Source organism: Pan troglodytes, chromosome 5 (genome assembly GCF_028858775.2).
Source record: "Pan troglodytes isolate AG18354 chromosome 5, NHGRI_mPanTro3-v2.0_pri, whole genome shotgun sequence".
NCBI classification, from domain to species: domain Eukaryota; kingdom Metazoa; phylum Chordata; class Mammalia; order Primates; family Hominidae; genus Pan; species Pan troglodytes.
The window spans coordinates 88523177-88545735 of NC_072403.2; the positions used below are offsets into that span (position 1 = coordinate 88523177).

At 35.6% G+C, this 22559-nt stretch overlaps 1 protein-coding gene and 1 non-coding gene across 3 annotated transcripts in view; both read right to left on the bottom strand.

The window, feature by feature from the left end:
- Positions 1-22559, bottom strand: part of LOC107975205 (uncharacterized) — a 72323-nt gene that overhangs the window by 24078 nt on the left and 25686 nt on the right. Inside the window, exon 4 of one of the 2 annotated variants that reach the window (XR_001718535.4) lies at positions 15502-15839. The exons of the other annotated variant lie outside the window; for it this stretch is intronic. The gene's annotated coding sequence lies outside the window, so the exon portion shown is untranslated. Of the gene's footprint in view, positions 1-15501; positions 15840-22559 lie in introns of those variants that run through there. 2 annotated transcript variants of the gene reach the window in all.
- Positions 11789-11891, bottom strand: LOC112209579 (U6 spliceosomal RNA). The gene has a single exon (XR_002944415.2). It is a non-coding gene; the product is annotated as a U6 spliceosomal RNA (small nuclear RNA).

Here is a 22559-nt window from a genome sequence, read left to right on the forward strand (position 1 = left end):
ACTTATGTGTTATTTAGAAGTATGTTGTTTAATCTCCAAGTATTTGGGGACTGTGGTGGTTAATACTGAGTGTCAATTTGGCTGGATTGAAGGATGCAAAGTATTGATTTTGGGTGTGTCTGTGAAGGTGTTGCCAAAGGAGATTACCATTTGAGTCAGTGGACTGGGAGAGACAGACCCACCTTCAATCCAAGTGGGCACTATCTAATTGTCTGCCAGTGTGGACAGAATAAAAAGCAGGCAGAAGAACGTGGGGAGATTAGACTGGCTTAGCCTCCCAGCCTACATCTTTCTCCTATGCTGGATGCTTCCTGCCCTCGAACATTGAACTCTAAGCTCTCCAGCTTTGGGACTTGGACTGACTTCCTTGCTCCTCAGCTTGCAGATGGCCTATTGTGGGACCTTGTGATTGTGTGAGTTAATACTCCTTAATAAACTCATATATATCTCCTATTATATATATGATATATCATATATATCATAGATCATATATATGATATATCATATATATCATAGATCATATATATGATATATCATATATATCATAGATCATATATATGATATATCATATATATCATAGATCATATATATGATATATCATATATATCATAGATCATATATATGATATATCATATATATCATAGATCATATATATGATATATCATATATATCATAGATCATATATATGATATATCATATATATCATAGATCATATATATGATATATCACATATATCATAGATCATATCATATATATGATATATCACATATAGCATATATCATATCATATATATGATATATCACATATAGCATATATCATATCATATATATGATATATCACATATAGCATATATCATATCATATATATGATATATCACATATAGCATATATCATATCATATATATGATATATCATATATAGCATATATCATATCATATATATGATATATCATATATAGCATATATCATATCATATATATGATATATCATATATAGCATATATCATATCATATATATGATATATCATATATAGCATATATCATATCATATATATGATATATCATATATAGCATATATCATATCATATATATGATATATCATATATAGCATATATCATATCATATATATGATATATCATATATAGCATATATCATATCATATATATGATATATCATATATAGCATATATCATATCATATATATGATATATCATATATATCATATATCATATCATATATATGATATATCATATATCATATCATATATATGATATATCATATATCATATCATATATATGATATATCATATATCATATCATATATATGATATATCATATATCATATCATATATATGATATATCATATATCATATCATATATATGATATATCATACATCATATCATATATATGATATATCATACATCATATCATATGATATGATATATCATACATCATATCATATATATGATATATCATATATCATATCATATATATGATATATCATATATCATATCATATATATGATATATCATATATCATATCATATATATGATATATCATATATCATATCATATATATGATATATCATATATCATATCATATATATGATATATCATATATCATATCATATATATGATATATCATATATCATATCATATATATGATATATCATATATCATATCATATATATATTCTATTAGTTCTGTCCCTTTAAAGAACCCTGACTAATACAGGGACTTTCCAGCTATCTTTCTGTTATTGATTTCTAGTTTAATTACACTGTGGTCTAAGAGCAGACATTGTATGACCTATTTTTAAAATTTTGTTAAGATGTATTTTATGACTCAGAATATGGTCTATCTTGATGAATGTTTCATGTGATCTTGGAGAAGAATGTATAGTATGCTGCTGTTGGTGAAATAGTTTATAAAAGTCATTTATATTCAGTTGATTGGTGGTGGTGTTGAGATTCTTTCTTCAGCTGTGTCTGGTCTACTAATGAGCTTATCAAAGGCATTCTTCATTCTGTTACAGTTTTTTATCTCTGGCATTAGTTTTTGATTCTGTCTTGGAGTTTTCATCTCTTTTCTTACAATGCCATCTGTTCTTGTATGTTTACTTTTTCAGTAGAAATCTTAGCATATTAATCACAGTTGTTTTAAATTCTCAATCTGTTAATACCTACATATCTGCCATATCTCACTCTGGCTCTGAGGTTTGTTCACTTTCTTTAAGCTATTTTTTGCCTTTTAGTATGCCTTGTAATTTTTGTTGAAATCCGGACATGATGTACTGGGTGAAAAGAACTCTGTTAGATAGACTTTTAGTGGTATGACATGAAGATGTGGGAGGAGAAAAAGCATTTTATAGTCCTATGATTAGATCTTAGTCTTTTGGTGAGCCTGTAACTAGACTGTGAACTTCAACAGTATTTCTCAGTACCCCCAACCCTTAAGTGGGACAGGATGGCTAGAGGTGGCTGGAATTTGGCATTTCCTTTCCTCATGTGGAAGCATAGAGGGAGTTAAATTTGGGTATTTCCTTTCCCCCATGTGGAAGGCCAGATGATGTTAGGTATTTTCCTTCCTCTAGATAGGTTAGAGTCTGATAAAACCCTGCCAGGTTAGGCTGTCATAAAATAGTTTCTCCAGAGGGCAGCCCTTGTTAAGATAAACAGAATACTCTGCTGTATTTCAAAATGGTTTATTAAAATAGATATGATAATAGCAATGCCTCATAAAGTTGTTGTAAGGATTAAATATGTTGATACATTTAAGAATAGTGACTGCTACATAATAAGTTCTAATATCTGATATACTTAGATTTTCAATGACTTCCTTGCTAGTTAATTAACTGTACTATGTACTTTCGTGTATGGATGTGAGATTTCACAATTAACAATGTTGATTGTGGCAAACTGAGAGTCTGGGAATTATGTCATTGTATTGTTTCATGCAAAAATCATTTTGTTATATACAAATAATGTGAGTAAATTTAATAAGTGCTGGTAACATGACGGCACAATCTCAGATATTATTCTTAATAAAATTAATTAACTCATGGCTTATGTATCGACCTAGAAATATTGGCCTGGACTAAAAATCCCTATTTTTGCTATTTCTACTTCAGTGAGACATGCAATTTAGAGAATATTTGTTTTTATTTCAAAGAAAACATACAAACAACAGGGTGTGTGTGTGTGTGTGTGTGTGTGCATTTATACAAATATAAAAATAGAAAAGAAAGTAACTACTGGGATAAACAGCAGCCAAATAATTGAGAGTTAGCTAATTTATTTATGTAATTCACTGCATAATAAGCCAAAATATATTAAATCAGATTGCTCCTGAGCTATTCCTTCAAAGATGATAGAGGATGGTTTTTGGAAAGACAGATTGTAACAATACATGTATCTCTGGACAATCCACATTATTATTATTTTTGGAATCTAACCAAGAAGTAACTCTTCCTGGTTAATCATGCCTTAGAATTACTCTTCTTTAACCCATCAGGTGAATAATGTACAGAGAGCACTGAACTGGCAAATGAAGACCTGGAAGATCCCACATTAACAGCCAGCATTTTGTGGAGCAAACTGGATAAAGCAGGACTCAGCAGATAATTCCATTCTTCACCAATTATTCTTTTCTTAACTCAATCCTCCCTGATTCTTGTTTCCTCACTGCTCTCCCAATGAGACACCTCTGGTCTCCACCTTACCAACTGCTCCCTTATCAGTACTCATCTCACGTGACCTCTCAGCAGCTTTATCAGTTCAGTTTGGCCTTCTTGAAACACTGTCATCTCCAGTCCTCTCTGATACCATCCCCATGAATTTCTTCGTGCTCCACTCCCACTTATCTTCTTGGCCTCATTGCTGGTTCCTCTTCCTTTGTCTTATGTGTTTTGAGTTTCCTAATTCCTCTTCTCTATCTGCATACTCTTCCTAGGTTAAGGTATCATTTTTGTGTTGACGTTTCACAAATGTCTATGTCCGGCCTTAATATTTTCTCTTAGACTCTATTTAAAATAAGTGGTACATGTCTAATTGGGATGTTAAACTTAAATATACCCATAGGACTTTTGATTTCTCACCCCACCTTCAACCCTCATTCCTCATTATCTCAATAATGACAATACCTACCATCAAATTACTTAGATCCAGCTCCTTTTTTAAACTTTCATTTTAGATTCTGGGGTACCTGTGCAGGTTTGTTATCTATGTACACTCATGTCACAGGGATTTGTTGTACAGATTATTTTGCCATCCAGATACTAAGCCTAGTACCCAATAGTTTTTTCTTCTGATCCTCTCTCTCCTCCCACTCTCCATCCTCAGGTAAGCACCAGTGTCTGTTATTCCCCTCTTTGTGCGTTCGCACTCTTAAGAAGCATTCTCATTTGCAGGGATATGGATGAAGCTGGAAACCGTCATTCTCAGCAAACTAACACAAGAACAGAACACCAAACACCGCATGTTCTCTCTCGTAAGAGAGAATTGAACAATGAGAACATGTGGGCACAGGGAGGGGAACATCACACACCGGGTCTGTCGGTTGGGGTGGGGGCCTAGGGGAGGGATAGCATTAGGAGAAATACCTAATATAGATGACAGATTGAGAGGTGCAGCAAACCACCATGGCATGTGTATACCTATGTAGCAAACCTGTACGTTCTGCACATGTATCCCAGAACTTAAAGTATAATAAAAAAAGAAGCACTCTTGATTCCTCAGATTTCTTTATACCCCATTTCTCATTTGTTATCAAGTCAGTAACACCTGCTGAAACTTCCTGAATATGACCCTTCTCTCTACTATTCTATACCCATCCAAGCCTCCAAGCTTTCTTACATTTTTCTACTGTGAATTCTTCATCCAGCCTTCAAAATGCTCTTGTAATCTTAAGTGAGATCATATCCATCTTTTTCTTAACAGAATATGGTGAGAATTAAGTAACAAGTGTGAATATGGTGTATAGGCCTCTGTCTTACCTGCACAGTGCCTATAGCTCACTTTCATATGCTCCAGATTAAATGGTCTTCTTTCCTCCTTTCAAATATACCAAACTTCCAGGACTATTCATTTGCACTTCTCTATGCCTATAAACTTCTTCCAGTTTTTTTTTTTTTTAATTTTTTTTGAGACAGAATCTCACTCTGTCGCCCAGGCTGGAGTGCAGTGGCATGATCTCTGCTCACTACAACCTCTGCCTCCTGGGTTCAAGCAATTCTCCTGCCTCAGCCTCCCGTGTAGCTGGGATTACAGGCACATGCAACCACAGCTGGTTAATTTTTGTATTTTTAGTAGAGACAGAGTTTCACCATGTTGGCCAGGCTGGTCTCGAACCCCTGACCTCAAGTGATCCACCCACCTTGGCCTCCCAAAGAGCTGGGATTACAGGTGTGAGCTACTGCACCTGGCCTTCTTCCAGATTTTTAAAAGATTATCTCCTTTTCATTTAGTCCTCAGCTCAAATGTCATCTCTGCAAAGTGGTCTTCTAGCCTGGCTAAAGAATCCAACCTTCACTCCTACTATTTAACCTCCTTTTTTATTTCTTCATGGCACTATTATTATCTCTGATGAGCATGAAAGACAAACTCCACTAAAATATAAGCTTGATGAGGAGAGGAATTTGACAACTTTTTAATATTGTAGTTAGAACCTAGAATAGTGTGCAGCAAAAGCAGGTATTTGATAAATATCGGATGAATGAATGAACTGATAAAAATTCAGTTCTTGAAGAATGCATTTGATGAATAACAAATTGAATCAATAATAAAGGACTTGAATAAAAAAGTAAGAGGTTATTACCCAGATAGCATTAGGAAATAAGCCACTGGAATTAGAGAATTGAGAGAATAGAACAAGGCTATGCTTTCACTCATAATTGTTTAAAATGATTAATAATATGAAGAGGAGCTGAATCTTGGTATTAGAATCCCTGTATTATTTGTTGAATATAAACTTAATCAATGATATATAAGGCAGAATAAATAATTCCTAGCATTTGTTTTGTCATCTTTAAGGAATCCACAGTTAGAGAATTTTTTCAATGATTATTAATGTAGATACTGTACTTGGTATATCCTGTCTATATGCACAAAACAAGGTAAGCAATGCAATGCTGTTTTTGGAATTCTGTCTTCACAAATTTCATTGCTATCAGAGTCTACTCTGATAGATATGAATATTAAAGGACATTTGGCAAAAATAATAAGACTATAACATTAATAATACTAATTTTAGTAGAAAGTGCTCCCCCCACCCAACCCTACATCTGTATCTATATCTATCTATATACATTCTGCTCTATTTACTTATTTTCCAAAACACTGAAAGCCTTTGAATCGTCAAAACAGGTGTGCTGGAAACCCAGATATGCTATCTCAGTTTTCGAAAAGAGAGGAATATTTAGCTCAACAAGATTTGAATGTGAGAGTTTAAAGAGGAAATAACTCCCTAAGGGACAGGGTGGATTTACTAAGAAGACACACTTTGATAAAACGCATTTCTTTCGGTGAAGTAGTTTCTCATGGTAGTACAAGTAATATAGCAAATTCTAATGTCAGTAACAATTTGACAAATTTTAAATGTCGTATCTCATGGAAAAATACATGTATAATACTTGATAGGAAATTAAGTGAATTCTTAATCAGTGAAACCGCGGCACTTGAAGAGTCCTACTGATTATACTGTCATCAGCCTGCAGGACGTAGATGTCTGGTGGTATGTTGTTGAGTTATTATATTAATATCACTGACTTGAATGCTGACACAGAAATAATTCTTTCTAACTTTGTAGAAAGCGTGAAGCTGGAAGTATTACAAATATATTTAGTGACAGAATCATCATCTAACATGACCTCTATATGTTGCAAAACAGTTCTTTAACAAGATGAAACTTACTTGGAAAAAAACCTGAAGTACTACATTTAACTTTTTTAGGAAAAATGTCATCTTTATTTCATATAGAAAAGTTTTGTCTATAAAATCAACATGAACCAACAGTTTTGTTTACTAAATAAATATTTATTATGTACCTATATGTACTTACCTTTTAAAATGTTTTATGGATTTACTTTTTGGTTAATTTTTCCTTTTTTATGGTTAAATTATTCCTGCTACTATGTGTTCAGTTCGCAGAACTCACTCTAAAATTGTGATACACAAATTAGGGTTCATAGAATGGGGGAAGATTCTGACAATTTTAATTTATAAAAAATAATGTAAAATTCTGAGAGGATGACTTGGAAAAAAGACAATTTATTAGTTTGGTGCAAAAGTAATCAAAAGTTTTGTCATTACTTTCAATATAAAGTGTTACTAGTTCTAAAATGGACTGCAGATAAAAATGGATTTATTTGTGGCTCCAGTGGGAAGGATCAGGACCAATGGACAAGAGTTACACAGAAATAAGTTTTAACTCAAGAATAACCTTTTATCTACAAGGACTTCCTGGAGAATGAAATGTATTGCTTTACTGAGATTTTTCAAACACTGGGAAATATTCAGAGAGAGATAGAATGTCCAATTGTAATGAATGTTGACTACAGGATGGATGCACAGGTTTAATTTGCTTTCCAACATTCATATTTACTGCGTCCATCTTAACTTTTAGAACTACCTACTCTTGGCAAAATCTCTGTAATTCTTTTCAACTGAAGACAAAGTCATCTGTAATGCTTTCTCTTGGCTCCCCAAATATTCTGGCTCTACTCCTGGTTTCCATCAGACTGTAAAATGTAAATGCTCAGAAAATGCACCTGCAATTTCTTAAATGACTATTTTTGAATGTTGTTTTCATTTTTCTCTTATGTTTATGTAATTTCAGCTTTGAAAATTTCTGGTAATAATTTGTAATGACCTGAAGGGTTTTACATTTTCTATTAATTTTACAATATGTTGGCCAGGTACGGTGGCTCATGCCTGTAATCCCAGGTATTTGGGAAGCCAGGGCGGGCAGATCACGAGGTCAGGAGATCCAGACCATCCTGGCTAACATGGTGAAACCTCGTCTCCACTAAAAACACAAAAAATTAGCCAGGCGTGGTAACACGTGCCTGTAGTCCCAGCTACTTGGGAAGCTGAGGCAGGAGAATCGCTTGAACCTCGGAGGCGGAGGTTACAGTGAGCTGAGATCGTGCCACTGCACTCCAGCCTGGGCAACAGAGCGAGACTCTGTCTAAAAAAAAAAAATGTACATTTTGATATCATTAAATTATAGATAGCATTAAAAATATTTTCCAATATGCAATGTAAATATTTTAAAGATATATTTCACTAGTGTTTTTTGTGGAAAATTGTACACTAACAAGTCAATTCCTTTTCTTACCTACATGTATCTCTTCTGCATGAAGAATGTATATAATATTGATGTTATATTAGCCCTGCCACCTCTGTTACAATTATTTTAGCCTTTATAGAACTGTGTATTTTTTTTTCTTTCTTTTTTTTTTTTTGTGAGATGGAGTCTCACTCTGTTGCCCAGGCTGGAGTGCAGTGTTGCGATCTCAGCTCACTGCAACCTCCGCCTCCTGGGTTCAAGCGATTCTCCTGCCTTAGCCTCCTTAGTAGCTGGGACTACAGGAGCATGCCACCATGCCTGGCTAATTTTTGTATTTTTAGTAGAGACGGGGTTTCACCATGTTGGCCAGGATGGTCTTGATCTCCTGACCTCATGATCCACCCGCCTCGACCTCCCAAAGTGCTGGGATTACAGGCATGAGCCACTGCACCTGGCCAGACGGGTGGAATAAGTAAATGCAGTTCCTTTAGCATGATCAAACACATAGGCAAGTCTTAATTTAGTCTGCTTGCTCAGGCCTCTTTAAGATGGGTCCATGGGAAGGCTTTTGGGAGCACAGAAATCTATTTATATATTTAGGGCATATGAATTTACATAGTAACATCACATGTGCAAAAACTGTAATGTTCTTTGTTTCTCCATATCTGGACTTGATTTAACATATAAGCCCACATTTCTGCTTCATAGCAGAGAACTTAAACTCACCAAGTCAAGACAACTTAGTCAGTTTTGGTTTAAAACTTTGTGTCCTTTAGATAAAGTCAGGATTCCTTTCTTCGCTTCCTTTACTACCCTTTTAAGTGATGTAAGAATCTTGGAGGCTGATGTAACAACTGACTTTTCTGGTCTGGGAGCCCTGAAATTATTTATCAATTTTTGCGTATAAAATATTTTTATCTTGATTATTGTTAAGCTTCATCTTTTCTTTGTTCTGTATTTACACCAGTATCTTCATTCAAGTTGAGTGTGATGCACTTAAAACCTTTCAAGGGCTTTCTTATTTTTCTTAGGATGAAGACAAATCTTGATAGAACACTCACTATATATTTAACATAGTTCATGGCTGAACTGTTTAAAATGGTCAAAATTTAAATTACATCAAAGTATAGCATGGCACACCCTGAGTTACTTGGAATGATTCAGCCAAACTAGAACAGATCAGATATCATGGTGCAAGAAAATGGGGCAGGCTGGTGGGTGGTCTCTTTAGTTTCAAGTGCAAGCTCCATGTGGCTCCTCCTACCTAATCCTGCAGAGAAAGTAGCTCTAATAGAGAGAATACAGATGCAAAGGCAATGTAAACAGAGCACCAGATGTCACAGAGAGAAAGCACTCCCACACCCAAAAGACACTCATGAGATTTCCAAGTAAAATCGACAGCCAGAAACCTTCATAAATTATTAGCAGAAGGAAAGCATTATGTTGAAATCAATGGATAAAGAGAAAATTCTTGGCCGGGTGCGGTGGCTCATGCCTGTGATCCCAGCACTTTGGGAGACTGAGGCGGGTAGATCATGAGGTCAGGAGTTTGAGACCAGCCTGACCAACATGGTGAAACCCTGTCTCTACTAAATATACAAAAATTAGCCGTATGTGTTGGTGCACGCCTGTAATCCCAGCTACTCAAGAGGCTGAGGCAGGAAAATCGCTTGAACTCTGGAGGTGGAGGTTGCAGTGAGCTGAGATCATGCCACTGTACTCCAGCCTGGGCAACAGAGCAAGACTCCACCTGAATTAAAAAAACAAAAAAAAAGAGACAAAATTCTTAAATATTGAGAAAGTACATTTGTTAGACCCTCCTTCTTGTTATATTTATTTTGAATCCCCATCCCCATGGTCCATATTCCTCTATAGATTCTCATTTTCATGTGTTTCATACATATCATTTAATATGAATGTATCTCAGTCAAAATATTTGGTATTCCATTCATATTTGTGTATACACATGATTTTATTTACATAAATATTAGGCTGCAGATCTTTCTGTTTCTATGCAATCTCACTTGCAATCCTTATCCATGTTGCTCTTTTTACTGCTATATTTTTGCTGCTGGCAGCTGAATACTATGTATACGTGATATATATAGTATGTTATCTACCAAATTTGATGTATTCATTTCCCTTGAAATGACTAGTTGGGCTGTCTGTGACTTCCCATGACCACAACGTACAATGTACATTGAAATAAACATTCTTGAAAAAACATGTTTTTCAAGGAGCACATGAGAATTTCCTTAGAATACATACATACTAAAAAATGAAACTACTGAATTTTGTTTTATACATACCTAATCTAATTGATTTAGTTGAGCTGGATTGCTCTGGAGAATGGCTATAACAGTTTGTGCCCATTAATGATGGTTTAAATTTTTCCACGCATCGGTACTTTGTCATCACTTGGTGTTAGCTCACTTTATTTTTTGACAATATGATTGAAGTAAAATTGTGTCTTATTGATGTTTTAACATACATTTACTGATTACTTGTGTTATTAAACATCTTTATATACTTATAAACCATTCAAGTTTCTCCTTCTAGTAATTGACTTTACGTATCTATTGAACATTTACTTTTGGGTTACTTTTTTTTCTTATCTATTTCAATTAATTATTTATATATCATACATAAAACAATCAGCTACTAGTGTGGGAAATATAAATAACTTTCTCAGTCTGTCTTTTGTCTACTGTGGTTATCTATATAATCTTTCTTTGAAAAGAGTAGTTCTTATTTTTATTTATGTAATCAATCATCAATTGTTAAATTTACACTTTTGAATTTTGAATTTAGGAAAGTCTTCCTTTGTTTAAATAATGATATTCTATGTTATCTTCTATTAATACTATATTTTATCATTCTACATTTAAATTCTTATCAAATGGGAGTTATATATGAGGAATTAAACAAACTTTATTTTCTTCCTTAGTAATTCTTTTCCCAAAATAATCTGCTAACCAAATCATTTTTTCCTTTCTAATTTGTAGTGTCATTTCTATTAAGTATTAATTGCCCACATTTAGTGGGTTATTTTAGCTTGAGGTTCTCCAAAGTGAATCCTTAGGCAAGCATTTGATTACACATAGTTTATTTGGATAAAGGTGCATTTTGAATGTAGCTACTATAAATGAGTACCTTCATTTTTCTAAGAGATAGTTGGCCAGGCTCAGTGGCTCACGCCTGTAATCCCAGCACTTTGGGAGGCCAAGGCGGGCAGATCACGAGGTCAGGAGTTTGAGACCAGCCTGGCCAATATGGTGAAACCCCGTCTCTACTAAAAATACAAAAATTAGCTGGGCGTGGTGGCATATACCTGTAGTCCCAGCTATTCGGGAGGCTGAGACAGAAGAATCACTTGAACCAGGGAGGCGGAGGTCGCAGTGAGCTGAGATCGCGCCACTGTACTCCAGCCTGGGTGACAGAGACTCTGTCTCAAAAAAAAAAAAAAAAGATAGTTTATTTTTTTAATATATATGTATTTTAAATGTTAAACATATGGAACACTTCATGAATTGGCGTGTCACCCCTCTGCAGAGGCCATGCTAATCTTCTCTGTATTGTTCCAATTTTAATATGCACCGCCGAAGCAAGTATTATTTTTTTTCTCTTCTTTTCTCTTTCCTCCTTTTCCCCACTTCCTACTTAGTGCTTTAGAAATGCAATTAAAACCTTTTACCTCTCCTTCACCAGATACTCCTTACAGGGCAAGCTTATCTAACTATATCCTTAGAGCTCCAGAACAGTACTCTCTCCCACCAGGAGATTGCCTCAAGAGACAACAGCCAATTTACAACACAAAATATGCCCACTATGAAACTCTCTCTCACCTGGAGATTTTTGGCCACTCTTACAACCTAATTCTGCCCATGAAGTCACCAGTGGTCGCTAGCTTGAGCACCCAGTAGACAAGGCACTGAAGAAAGTGTGGACTCCCATCTCCCCTGCATAACTTTCATGCAGACTCCTTTTAAAAGTGCCTGCTTTCTACTCCAAAAGCAAAGCAATACTCTTAAAGAAGGAAGTCAGTACTTATTCCCCTAAGTTAGCTTGGGAATAAAAAGTCACTTTCTTTATATCAGACCTTGCTCTTATTAACTGGACTCTGCAAGTGGTGAGCAACTGAACCTACATTTCATTTATACTACCACTTTAATCCCAGTAGTAAACTCTGGGAGCCAGAGTAGATACAGGAATTGGTACACCCAGAGTAAGGAATCCAGGGGTGTATGTACACCAAACCAATGGAATGCTGATAAATGGTTAACAACTGCCTTTCAGTAAACAAATAGTTCATAGCATTTGTGATATCTGCAGTGTAAATATCCTCACCAGGCAGAATTGCAAACTGCTGAGTGATTTCACCTAGCTTGCAAAGTTCCTGAAATTTTAACAATTGGTTCCCTTGAGCTGGTAGGAGCCAGCTCCAGCACAACGTTGCAAACCCAATTAATAGTTATTTGTTGAGGGCTGTTCCTGAAGACTGTTAAGTCTTTGGCACTTGGACCATCTGTGCAGGTGGCAAAAAGTCTCCAGTGACAAGAGAACATCTCCAGGCAAAATAAATACAGGCGCTGGCAGTTGGAAAACCAGCACATGAGGGGATGCAATGCACAAAGAGTATCAGCTGCGTGGACTAGTTTCTGGAACAGAATAAAAAATCTATTTTATCCACCTCTGTCTATTACCAGGATGTCTAATATGCCTTAACATTTCTTAGGGCTTGTTCTTTATTTGTTATTCTTTTTTAAACATTTCTTAGTTATTTATAGTTTCTTTTTCTTCAAATTCTGATTGCATTGGATTTATAGATTAATTGGGAGGAAAGTACACATCTTTAAAATTTTAGTCATCTTGTAACTGAGCCTTTATTATAAAGATCACAAGATGTTTGTTATACTTATTTTCTTATTTTTCCTTGTTGTTTTCTTCCTCTATGTGTGCTTGCTTACACATAGTCATTCAGTAGTCAGTATTTACTAGTAATTGATTAATGTCATATCCTAATTCCTAGGGCTTCCCACAAGACTGATGAACTTGTTTTTCTTTGAAAGAGCAATGATTTTTAGGTTATGTAGATCTCCTTGATGGTGTCCAGAAGTTTTATTTGGCTGAGGGATGCAAATATCTTTGATCTTCGGGGGATCCCACCTCCCCTATACCTACTCTGTTCATTAAAGCCCCCAGTTATGTCCAAAGGCAGGTCAGATTTGAGAGTTTGTCTTTCTCGCTCCCAAGCTTAGGCCAAATCAGAATAAACCTTTCTTTGCTCCTAAGTGTTGATGTGTCAGTGTTTGTCTTATTTACAGTGCATTGAGTTTACGAACCCAAATTTGGGGGTTCAGTAACAATCTCATATATGCTATATATTTATTTGTCCACTTACTCAAATCTTTTTATGTTCTGTGAAAAGTTCACTGCTATTTTCTATAAAACTTGTAATCATTCATTCATATTTTAACTTCTAGATAATTCATGGGATTCGATGGTATTGTGAATAGTGTCATTTCTATCACATTATCTAGTTATTGCTGTTATAGAGTTTGCTTGTTGACACTATTGAGCTTTCTATGTACACCATCAGATTTTAAAACTTGTGGTCCCATGACCCTTTTATAATCTGAACAATTATTGATGATCTCAAAATTATTAATCCCAAAGATTTTGATGAGCTTTCATTTATGTGTGGTGATATTTATTGTATTAAAAATTAAAATAGAAAATGTTAACCTATTAATTTATTGAATATAATAACTCATTAGAAGTTAATGTAAATAACATTTTACTAGTCAAAAATGAGTAAATATTTCCAAAATAAGAATATATTAAAAAGAATTGAGTTGTTTTAGCTTTTTGCAAAGCCTTTAATGTTTGACATAGTAGAAGTTGCTGAATTTTTATATATGCTTTTTATTTCAGTCTGTTGCCATGTTAGATGGCATATAGCTTCTGAAATCACTGTACAATCATAAGAAAATAAAAGTGAAAAGGTCAAACACAATTTAGTATTATGAAAATAGTTCTGACCTTGTGAACTCTCTGAAAGGGTCTCAGGAACCTCCAAAATTTTCAGATTACATTTGAGAACTGCTGATGTAGATGACTTTCTCATTCATAATTATTTACACGTTCAAATATTTTATCTATTATTTGTTTTCTTTATTTTTTTCATGCTGATGAGGATTTCTGGTTTCAGATTGTTCTTGTCAGCTTTGTCAAGGGTTTTCCAATATTAACACAATGTTCAATTTTTAAATTAATTTTTACTTAGTGGTTGTTCTCTAATTCAATGATTTATGCTGCAATTATGAAATTAATTTTTTATTCCTGCTTCTTTGGATTTGTTCTATTTTTTTTCTAATTGTGTTAATTGAATTCAAAATGTTTTATTACTATTTTTACTGTTTTGATTGACGTTTACAGCTATACATTTCCTCTAGGTACTGCACTAACAGTGTACTATAAACTTTAATGTAGTGCTTTGTTCATGGGTGACTCATTAATACATTTATACTTCTCCCGACCAAGGTTTTGTTGTTGTTGTTAGTTATGTTTAATTAATTATGGCCAGAGAACATAAACTATATAATCTTAATTGTTAGAAATTCATAGGGATTTTGTTATAGCTTAGGAATTTAAATGAATATGTATTTATTATTAAGTATAATGTTCTTGATAAACTTTTAATATTTATATTTTTTTAGTATTCTAAAACAAGATTACTTATATTACATAATAATAAGTAATCTACTAATACTTATTATTACTATTATTACTTAATAATAGATCAAGTAGTAAGTAATAATCGATTCCCATCACATTGATTCCACATGACCCATTCTTCCTCTTTCAAGGGTGATTCAATGATAGCAGATGTTACCCTGTGTCAGGCCTCTGAGCCCAAGCTAAGCCATCATATCCCCTGTGACCTGCACATATACATCCAGATGGCCTGAAGTAACTGAAGAATCACAAAAGAAGTGAAAATGGCCTGTTCTTGCCTTAACTGATGACATTACCTTGTGAAATTCCTTCTCCTGGCTCATCCTGGCTCAAAAGCTCCCCCACTGAGCACCTTGTGACCCCCACCCCTGCCAGCCAGAGAACAACCCCCTTTGACTGTAATTTTCCACTACCTACCCAAATCCTGTAAAACAGCCCCACCCCTATCTCCCTTTGCTGACTCTCTTTTCGGACTCAGCCCGCCTGCACCCAGGTGAAATAATCAGCCTTGTTGCTCACACAAAGCCTGTTTGGTGGTCTTTTCACACAGATGCCTGTGAAACCCTGTACATACTGACAGAATATATTTTGCACTACAAAAGAAGAAATCCAAGCTTGTGAATTTGGAAGTTTATGTAGATATTGCTCTACACATACCACTCTCTTCTCTAAAGTAAGCTGAGTTTTCTCTGAGAAGAGAAAGGTGAAGATCCCTGCCCCCATTATGCAAGCACTTGGCACCCGAGAAGAAAAGTTTTATTGCCCTTTGAATGGAAGCAGATGACTCCAGGTCTGACACTTGGTATGTGAGGAAATGGGTCTGGGGAAAGAAAAGAAACATTTTTTTTAATGACATTTCAGTTTTCTTTGCTTAGAAATCCTACCCATACAGAAACATGAAAATAGTCATATTGTGTCTCAGAACTACTATAATTCTTTTGTTCAGGCTTATTGTGCTTTAAAAATCTTCTAGATCTTTGCTCATATTTATATTGCTTATGTATTAGACTCTGAGGTATTTTTGTAAATAAGTTTCCAGCATAATCGTTGGTTTATCTGCTTACTCACAGCTTTAAGTTCTTAAAAAAATCAATGTTGAGGCTATGTTGATAGGTGCATATATGTTTGTGATATTGCATTTTTTTAATCTATTGTTCTTTTCCAGATACGTGACATCTTTTGTTTTACATTGTGAATTTTCCTTGGTGAATTCTACTTTGCCTGTTATTAAATTTTTCACCTGGCTTCTTTTTATTTCTTATTTGTTTGATTCATCTATTTTCATTAACTTATGTTCAAAATTTCTACATTCATTTACTTTAAGTTTGCCTCTTACAGGAAACATATTTCTGGATCTTTATTTTCTTATTTATTTTGTATCAAGCCTCAGATTCCTGTCTTTTAACTAATACATTTAATACACATATATTTATTGTCAGGCCTCTGAGCCCAAGCTAAGCCATCTTATCCCCTGTGACCTGCACATACACATACAGATGGCCAGTTCCTGCCTTAACTGATGACATTGTCTTGTGAAATTCCTTCTCCTGGATCATCCTGGCTCAAAAGCTCCCCCACTGAGTACCTTGTGACCCCCATTCCTGCCCGCCAGAGAACAACCCCCCTTTTTCCTTTACCTACCCAAATCCTATAAAACGGCCCCACCCCATCCCCCTTTGCTGACTCTCTTTTCGGACTCAGCCTGCCTGCACCCACGTGATTAAAAGCTTTATTGCTCACACAAAGCCTGTTTGGTGGTCTCTTCACATGGACACGCATGAAATTTATATTACTAATACATGTCATACATACATTTAATACATATAAGTAATATTACATTAGGACTTATTTTGCCATCTTATTTCATATTCACATTTTCTATTTCTGTATTTCTGTTTTGCTTCTTTTTGTAATTTTCTAACCCCATTGAAAAGGCTGATTATTCTAGTTTGAGAGTTTTTTTTAAAGTGCGTTTTAGTTTTCTGGAAGCTACCTGTAATTTATTAAGATACATACCTAAGTTTATTTTTCTTTATCATTTCTGAAGTCGATCAGTATCTTTATATTTTTGGGCAAACAAGGCAATGATGTTAGCATGATCCCCTTTCTAGCTTTCTGGTATCTCTTGCCCTTCCCATCCTTTAACCCTGACATATTGGTTTCATCGAATTCTTGTTCTGGCAGACTTTGGGTATCCTATTTTAGGTAATGATAGACTGTTACAAGTTACTTATTTTAGCCCACTTCCGTTATATATTTTAATGATTTCCTGTATTTATTTATCTTCTTGATGGAGTTCTGTTTCCCAGGGTGTTTTACAGAGTCTTTGTGTGATAAAACTTCAGAGGCATTGAGAATATTTTCATTTACCCTCTTATTAAATAATAGTTTTGCTGTATATAAGTTCTGTAAATTGAAATACTTCTGAAAACATTACCACATTTTTTTTTCCTTAAAGTGTTACTCTTGAGAACCTAATGTAAATCTTTTTTTTTTTTATAGGAAAACACAGGTTCTTTCTTTTTCTTTTATTTTTGTACGTACAAGTGTTATTTTGTTACATGCATAGATTGCATATTGGGGAAATCAGGGCTTTTAGGGTATCAATCACTCAAATAACATATATTGTACCCATTAAGTTATCTCTCATCATCCATCCTTCTACCTCCTTACCCTTCTGGGTCTTCAATATCTATCATCCCACACTCTATACACTCTATATCCATGTATATACATTATTTAGTTCCCACCTTTTAAGTGAGAACATGCAGTATTTGTCATTTTATGTCTGACTTCTGTCACTTAAGATAATGGCCTCCAGATCTATTCATGTTGTTGCAAAAGACATGATTTTATTTTTTATGAAAGAATAATATTTTATTTTGCATGTATGATACATTGTCTTCATCCAGTCATCTGTTGGGGGACACTTAGGTGGTTTCCACATGTTTGCTATTGTGAATAATGCTGTGATAAACATACAGGTGTAGGTATCTCTTTGATGTAATGATTTCTTTTCCTTTGAGTAGATATTGTTATGCCCAGACCGTTTGTTCCCCAAAGAAGACCACCAGAGTCCAGAGTCAAAGCCAAGCGGCAAGGATCTTTACTACAAGTTCGAACCTGGTCCCTCCATTCCACCGCATACAAGAGGGCCCCGAACAATGCGAGTGTTTGCTTTTTTATAGCCTGAAAGTTACAGGGGAACAAAGGAATTCTTTTGGTTCCCGCTCTTTCAGTAAAACTTTGAACGGCTGTCCCCTTATCGGAGACTTTCCTGGTGGTGTTTGTACTGGGCTTGTTTGTTTTGAGCCCGGGGAAGTTTAAGAGATATATGGTGATATGTGGTGGGATGGGAGGATGGGATGTGTTTGTACTGGGCTTGTTTGTTTTGAGCCCGGGGCTGAGGAATGTGCACGGCTCTTTTCAATATGCAGTAGTGGGATTGCTGGATTCAATGATAGTCCTATTTTTTATTCTTTGAAAAATCTTCATACTAAAGGTTTCACTAATTTACATTGCCAACAGTGTGTAAGAGTTCCGTTTTCTCCACGTCCTCACCAACATCTGTTATTATTTGTCTTTTAATAATAGCCATGCCAGTTGCTATAAGATGATATCTCATTGTGGTTTTAATTTGTGTTTCTCTGATGATTAGTGGGATTGTTTTTTCATATGTTGGCCATTTGTATGTTCTCTTTTGAAATACGTCTATTCATGTCCTTTGTCTAATTTTTAACAAGATTATTTGTTTGTTATTGTTGCTGTTGAGTTCCTTGAGTTCTTTGAATTCGGATATTAAATTTTATAAATATATTATGTATGTAACTATGCCACATATAGTTTGCAAATATTTTCTCCCATTATGCAAGTTGACTGTTCATTCTTTTGATTATTTATTTTGCTGTAGGGAAGCTTTTTGAGTCCCATTTGACTATTTTTGTTTCTGATGCCTGTGATTTGAGGTCTTTGTCATGAATTCTTTGCCTAGCTCAATGTCCTGAGGAATTTTCCTAGATTTTCTTCTATTATTTTTATAGTTTCAGGTTTTACATTTAAGTCTTTAACCTATCTTGAGTTGATTTTTTATATGGTGAGAGATAAGGTCCAGTTTTATTCTTCTGGATACAGCAACCCAAATTTCCCAGCACCATTTATTGAAAAGGTGTTCTTTTCCAAGAGTATGTTCTTGTCATTTTTTTTCAAAGATGAGTTGGCTGTAAATATGTAGCTTTATTTCTGAGTTCTCTATTTGATTCCATTTATGCATGAAGACACAGGCTCATTATGTGTCTATGTGTTGGACTTCTTATGCTTGCTTAAATGTTTTATTCTAAAATCTTTCATTCTTCTTTAATTTTGGGACATTTGTAGTCATGTATTATAAATATTTTCATTCTTTTCTATTTTTGGTTGTTTTGAGACTCCCATTATATGGATAGTGACACTTCCACTAAAGTCTATGTATCTTAATGTTTCTGTGGCAACAGAATTAGTTTATATAATAAGTAATTGTTCTCAGTGGGGACAGAAAGCATAACTTCAACTAATAAGTATTAAGCATTTGCCATTTCATTAATTTTCCTAAGAATTGCACTGTTAAACATGTGGGTGTTTTTTACTTTTATTTTTGCAGAGGGAGATTCTAAAACCCAGAGATGTTAGGTAATTTGCTAATCTACCTAACAAAAGTGGTACTAGATTTCAAATCTAAGCCATCTAATTCTATGTCTTGTGTTCTTTTCATCCATGATATTGTCTCACCTAAATATGTAAAACTAGAAAGAAAAATGTAAAACAGTATCAACATATCTCTATTATGTAAATGATCTTTGAGGATTGTTTCAAAAATTAGTAAGAAAATATCTCTAACAAAATGCTCAGCTCATTAGATAAACTTAAAAGTCATGGGCAAACCCATCTAATCAAAGCCTCACTGAGTATATGTCACTCTAGTTTTATATATGAATACATGAAATATGTTAGCTGATCTTGGAAGCAATGTTTCAAATATGGTATTAAGTTAAATAAAATGTTTCCTCTTTATAAAGGAAAAATTTGTTGTTTTATTTTTTTCATTAGAAATCCCAACACATTTTACTTCACTGATTGACAGGAGTCAGTTTAAAGATATTACACATTAGAAAATAAATGTAGCAAAAAGGCAAATAATCCAGTTGTATCAAGATCATTGTTTTCACAAAAGCAGCATGAGGATGTATTAACTGTCACATATGACTTATCAGGTCTTGAGTTGTCTATATGTGCAAACTAAACATGCCATATGTCAATGCCATGCTGAGCAAAATTTCCATTTTCTATTAGCCTGTAATCTGAATGATAAATTAAATGATTTTCAGAAAATAAACAAGAGCTATAAAAATTAGACAGTCAAAGGAAATTAAAGCTCCAGTTAGATGATTGTGTTGGGCTGTTCTTGCCTTGCTGTAAAGAAATACCTGAGGCTGGGTCACTTACAAGAAAAGAGGTTTAATTGGCTCAAGGCTCTGCAGTTTGTGCAGGAAGCATAGTGCGGGCACTGGCATTTAGTGAGGGCCTCAGGAAGCTTCCAGTGGTAGAAGGTGAGGGGAGAGCAGGTGTCTCATATGGCATGTGTAGGAGAAAGAGAGTGGGAGATGCCACACAATGTTAAACAATCAGATCTTGCATGAACTCACCCAAAACAAAGGTGATGGTGCTAAGCCATTCATGAAGGATATGCCCCCATGATCCCCATACTTTCCACCAGGCCTTACCTCCAGCACTGGAGGTTACATTTCAACATGACATTTGGAGAGTACACAGATCCAAACTATATTATTCTGCCCTGGTCCCCACAAATCTCATGTCCTTCTCACATTGCAAGATAAAATTATCTCTTCACAATAGTCCCCCCAAAGCCAGAACTCATTCCAGCATTAACTCAGAAGTCCTAAGTCTCAAGTCCCAAATCTCATTTGGAAATGGGTCTTTCACCCATGAGACCATAAAATCAAACCAAGTTATTTACTTCAAAGATACAATGGGGGTATGGGCATTAGGTAGACATTCTCTGCCCAGAAGGGAGAAATTGGCCAAAAGAAAAGGGCTATGGGCTCCACACAAGTCTGAAACCCAGCAGAGCAGTCATTATACCTTAAAGCTCCAAAATGATCTCTTTTGACTCCGTGTCCCACATCCAGGGCACACTGCTGCAAGGGGGTGGTCTCCCAAGGTGTTGGGCAGCTCTGTCCCTATGTCCTTTGAGGGTTGAGCCACCACAGCTGCTTTTACAGGTTGGAGTTGAGTGCCAATAGGTTTTCCAGGTGCATCATGGAAGCTGATTGTGGATATACCATTATGGGGTCTGGTGAATGGTGACTCCTTTCCCACAGTTCCACTAGGTATGTTCCAGTGGGACCTCTGTGTTGGGGCTCTAACCCCACCTTTTTCCTCCTCCCTACCCTAGTAGAGGTTTTCTGTGAGGACCCTGTTCCTGTGGCAGGCTTCTGCTTAGGTACCCTAGGCTTTTCTATACATCCTCTGAAATCTCAGTGGAGTCTGCCAAGCTTCCTTCACTCTTGTCCTCTGTGCACCTTCAGGCTTAATACCACATTGAAGCCACCAAAGCTTACAGCTTTTATCTTCTGGAGTGTTGGTCTGAGCTGTATCTAGGCACCTTTGAGCTAGAGCTGTAGAGTGGGGATGCAGGGAGCAGCCACCCTAGGTGGCACAAGGCTTTTGTGCTCCTGGCCTGACCCAGGAAACCATTCTGTTCTTCTGGGCCTCTGGACCTGTGATGGGAGGGGTTATCTTGGAAGATCTCTGAAATGGCTTGGAGGACTTCTTCCCATTGTCTTGGCTATTAGTTCATAGCTCCCTTTTAGTTATGCAAATTTCTCTAGCAAGTGGTTGCTCTGCGGCCTGCTTGGATTCTTCCCCTGAAAAGGGGCTTTTCTTTTCTACCATGTGGCCAGGCTGCAAATTTTTCGCACTTTTATACTTCTGCTTCCCTTTTAAATATGAGCTTCAATTTTAGGTCATCTGTTTGCTCCCACATCTAAGCATAGGATGTTAGAAGCAGCCACACCACATCTTGAACACTTTGCTTCTTAGAAATTTCCTCCACAAGATACCCTAAATCATCACTATGAAGTCCAAACTTCCACAGATCCCCACAGCATGAACAGAATGCAGCCAAACTCTTTGCTAAGGGATAATACACATGATTTTTGCTACAGTTTCCAATAAGTTCCTTATTTCCATTTGAGACCTCTTCATCCTGACTTCCCTGTCCATGTCACTATCAGCATTTTGGCCACCACCATTTAACCAGTCTCTAAGAAGATCCAAACCTTTGTTGTTTTTTTTTTTTTTTTTTTGAGACAGAGTCTCGCTCTGTCCCCCAGGCTGGAGTGCAGTGGTGTGATCTCGGCTCACTGCAAGCTCCGCCTCCTGGGTTCACACCATTCTCCTGCCTCAGCCTCCCGAGTAGCTGAGACTACAGGTGCCCACCACCACGGGCAATTTTTTTGTATTTTTAGTAGAGATGGGGTTTCAC